Consider the following 5,191-nt stretch of genomic DNA (forward strand, 5'->3'; position numbering starts at 1 on the left):
AAGTGAAAATATTTGATGGCAAAATTTTAAACCCCTTACATGATCTTGGGTATTCCGTATTTGGAAAAAGAAATGTTTTTCTGAATATCAAAAAGCTTTTCGCCTGGCCAGTTTCCTTAAGGCTGAATTTGGTCATGGGTATCAACACCCGGGGCCAACATCTTCTTTTCCCCCCCTTTCCCCGACTGATAGGGCCCCTTTTACTTTCCCAATAAAAGCTTTTTTTTTTTCCCGAGAAACAGTGACATGTTGGGACAAGCTGGGATCAACCCCCTACACCAACTGCCTCTTCCCGTCTTTTAACAAAATCCTGGGGGGTTCTCCGCCCCTCCTCGATTAAAAAAATGTAAGCCTAGCTAACGATGACATTGCGAAGCCAAAAAACCCATATTGAATCAAATAATTGATAAAAACCCTCACAATACGGACCATCTCTTCAGAAATAAATTGCCGTAGCTTCTTTATCATTCCCTAATGGCATCTTTTTGGGGTTTTCTCAAATTTGTTCTCTTTGCTTCACATTGAACTCTGGCTGTAAAAAAAATACTATCCCAATTATAATCCAGGACAAGCTTTGAACAAATCTTCTCTGGCGATTCTACCAAATTGTGTTTTGGGGAAATAAAATTTTCCCCTTTATAAGAAATTTAATTTTTTCTTTTCCAATTTTAAAATTTTTCCAAATTTGGGAAAAAGGCCTAAAAAGCCTCCCCCTTCAATTCCCCATCCTCTTTAAAATTTTAAAAAATTTTTTTCAGGAATGGTTTGCGATATCATTAAAGTTACAACCTCACCACTCCTCTCCAGAGAAAGAAGGTTGATTCGTTCTCTTCCTAGTTTTAAAATAAAATTTCCTAAATCGTAAATCACTCATTATAACTTTTCTCTCCTTCTTTGAACTTTTACTCCACAATTTTGTTCCTAACAATACTATAGTTTTTGTCTGATCGACACAAATTTCCCACTTCATAAATCCGAAATTTGTCAAGAATATTCTCCTTATTTCTTTACTTCATTGGGAGCCAGGGGAAAAAAATTTTACAACCCCAGTACACAGAGCATGCTCAGTACTACATTTCTTTTTGGTTCATAAACCCTTCGTCCAGAGTAAAACCCCTTACAAGCCAGCACAAAAAACAACTTCATGTGACCCTTGTGCTCTCTCTCACCATAACTATTAAATTTTGTTTCTAGTGTTTGAATAAAAATCCCTTTTTTCTTGAGATAATCCAAGTGTTCTATCCCTTTCCTTTACGGGCCCTGTTTCATGGCCTCGTAACTTCTGTCCTCATCTTTGTGTTTCCTCATCAAATGCCTTGAGAGTTTTGTTTGCAACCCTGCCCCACAGTATGGACGGGGTTTCTCCTTGGCTTTTTTGTTTTTCCGGGAAAAAAAAAAGAAGAAAATAAAGCACATCATGCTATGAACTATAAAAATAAACAATAGACAGATCAGCACACCCAGCTACATGACAGCGATAAGAGAAAAATAGCATTTCCAATATTTAAGGCCTGGACAAGGGTAACTGTCAAAAATTCCTCTTGTTATATACTTTTACTTTCTATTCCTTTGGAAGAGGTAAGTTTTTTGGGTGGAGACCTCTGCCACATAACAAATCCATGAAAAGACCCAATTTTTTTTTGTTTTGAAATAGAAATAAATAGATCAATCCACCCACTTCACTGGTTCAGGGTTCCCTCTTCATTATAATCAAAATATGAACATAAATCGGAATAGTAACACATTGAAGTCTCATCTGAATACATAGATTTTCCTTGTTGTTTCAGCGAAAAATCAGACAGAATGTCAAAAGAATTTTAGGTTTTTCCCCAACCACCCCTTGGAGGTATCAGTATCAGCGGAATGGTAAGCGTCATGTTTTTTACGTTTAGCAACAAAATTTATCCCAAATGCTTCACTCGACCCAGGCGGAAAAGCAATCAAGAATAGACCCAAGTCCTATCCAAAGACTAACATTCATTAATTTTATTGTAGGCCCTTTGCCAATCGACAAAATTCAATTCACATAAATTATTTACAACATCAGAATAATTATATCAATAATATAATAAATGCAATGAAGTGCAATATCATAAAAAATAATAATAATAATAATAATAATAGTAATAATAATAATAATAATAATAATAATAATAATAATAATAATAAATAATAACAGTAGCGGCTATAAGTAACATTAATAAGTAACAAAAGTAATAATAGACTATAGTTCAAATAGTCATAACAATGACTTTTTTGTCATTGAGGATGAGAAAACATCACCGCTGCAGAACAAACAGTCCGACATCAATCAAACGTCCTCCAGACCGTTGAGCACGCTTCATTATTCTTAAAACTTCCCCCCAACTGCCTGAACGATCTGATGCCCAAGACAACTTAATCCTGATTTATTTTTTTGTGGGAATGAAATAATGACATGCATATGCCGGAAATATTCAATAACAAACACACTGTCAGATAGACAAATATTTGAGTCTTGCCTTGTAAATGATACAGGTAAGTTAGGAAAATAAATGCTAGTAAAAACGATCAGCAAGTTCGTGAACACTGCTTCTCAACTCGAACATATGTTTTCATCAAATCTACAACACATCATGTTGTAGATGAATTTAAAGATCTCAGTTGTCATTAAAGGAAACCCAAGGAATTTTAGAAAAAGAAAAATATTGAACCTGGAATCAAAGGTTTGTAGCACAGCAGGCATTATCAAAGTATAATTTTGTACCGACAAATTAAAAAGAAAATGTGCTTTTCTTTAATGCTCCCAATCATCATAACTGTTTAGGTTAGCAAGATTAATAAAAATGTTATCTACCTGATTCTCGTTAAGTTTCCAGCTGGTCTGTTGAAAAAAGCCTTAAAGCATCTAGAAATACGAAAGAAACAGTTTAAAATATAGATGGTTGTAACAAAAAACATTTTAACACTTACAATCACAGGCTAATTTAAGTCTATTCAGACAAAAAAAAACCCCAATAAATAAACATGACATTGTTTATGGCTGGTTTCACTGATATCATTGTTCCCCACTCCCCACCACATTGGGGTTTCAATATCTAATATGTCCACCCTACAAATTTGGATTGTGCTTATTATTGTAAATGGTACGTATTTTGCGACCAGCACTGCCAAAACAGAAAAAAAATGCAATAACACAAAATGCACACATGGAGGGGTGGAAGTTTTCTTTAAAAGGAATGGGTTAAATTAAAATTGATCCCACAAATATCAAAGGAGAAGAAATGACAAAAAATGACTCACCATTCACGTAACACGTTGGTTTGCAAGTGTATAGCATTCGGGTTGAACCTGGGTCCCAGACTGGCAACGAGGTTCATCTGTGATAGTTGTGGATGAGGCTCGCTGAGTTGAAGGGAATGACACTAGGTTCCAAAGACAATGATGTACTCAGCATTGTACCTCAACAGAGTACGAGAGAATCAAGACTCGGAGTCAGCACAAAATCCCCGGGGCCCTGTTATTTTTGGAAAAGATGCAATTTAATCAATTTATCATGTTGACAATAAACATGAAGAGCCATTGTTTAATAATCCAACTAAACAATTAGCTGTTAATAATGCAAGTATAATAAAAAAGAGTTGAGAAAGGCAGACATATTGTCTAAGTATTTAATATGTTCAACTGTGCTTGGATAAATATAGATACACCAACCAGGGTTTCAGTAAACCGTTTTTAACCAACTCTTTAAATCCTACACCAGGACCAACAACTACAAAACAATTTTTTATATCACTACGATTCTGGACATATAAACGGTTGTCATTGCAACAATATGAACTTCCTAACCTTGCAACTGCAATATAGTTAACAAAAAAAGTTGATAAACATTACGATGCAAGAGAATTTGGACAAAATGCGAGATCAAAAGTATAATCCCAACAGAAGCTATTTTAATTTTTCCTGGAAACGCATCATTTTCACATTTTGTCAAATAAAAAAACAAACGACTTCAAATGTGAATGGCTCATCAATGAATATCACTTCAAATATAACGAGGAAGGTTTAAAATAGTGTTATTGTTGGCGAAGTCCACTGCAAAGAAAAATTTTTAACAACAAAAAACTAGGAGATCTCACTGGTGTAAAACAGTGTTGTCCTTGTCCTGAAATATTGTATTGCGCCTAACAGACTGCAGGTCTCATCTTTTGTGGCAAATGTGTTTTGTCCACCACAAAAATGTTGATGTGAAGCATTTTGAGCATGGTGCCAACTGTGGATAAACGCTATACAAATGTTATGATTTTATTTTAATGTACATACTTACCACAAATGAATCATGTGATATGGAACTTTGTTCTGCATCACTTTCAGGCTCTGAGTTGGAGTCTATATAGAAAATAAAAACAACAAAAAAAAAGCTGAAGACTATCATGTGCAAGTTTTTCTCTAAACTCTTAAACAAAAAATCATGCCATCTTGTGCTGTAAAAGGATTTTTTAAAAATTATTTACCTTATGACTATTGTCCTTTGGAAAAAAAAAGAAAATTAAGTCCGAAACCTTCTGGCTATTTTCTTTTAAATTTCAAGAACGTCAGAGTTGGCAAGGGAGGACGGAAATATAATTCCAGAAACCAATCTGTCTATAATCATATCCATATGATAGTTTTTCGTTCAAGATTCAGGTACAGTCCACTTAGGATAATCGCAATACCTTGGGATCATCGAAAATGTTGGGATTAACCGAAATTCAGTTTCCTGTCCACTATTTCAACATTTTACACATTTATTGTCAACTCAAACCAGTAAATAATATTCTTAGTCCACCACATACAGAGCAATTTGATTGAAACAAAAACCATATGGCAGCCCCGTGTAGATTTGTCAACCAAAAGCAGCTATGAAGCAAGCCGATATCTTATTCAGATTGGAAGAAGTTTCAATCTTTTTTCTCAACAATTCAACATTTGTCAGAGTTAAAGAGATTAGCCTTAATGAGAGACAATAAGCTCTCACCAAACTCGTTGGTCACAATGCACAGTTGTTAATCCTAAAACAAAGGATATCGCTCAGTCTCTCTTTATAACTGTCATTTATAACCTGTTGTCAAGATTATGACCAGCCCCACCCTCTTCTATTTAATGGCCACCGATGACGTCACAAACCCATACTGCAGAGCCCCGCCCTCTTTCGACTCTAACAGAGTGGTGA

The sequence above is a fragment of the Berghia stephanieae genome, chromosome 10 (genome assembly GCF_034508935.2).
Source record: "Berghia stephanieae isolate SIO BIC M18660-M18661 chromosome 10, UCSD_Bste_1.3, whole genome shotgun sequence".
Lineage (NCBI taxonomy): Eukaryota > Metazoa > Mollusca > Gastropoda > Nudibranchia > Aeolidiidae > Berghia > Berghia stephanieae.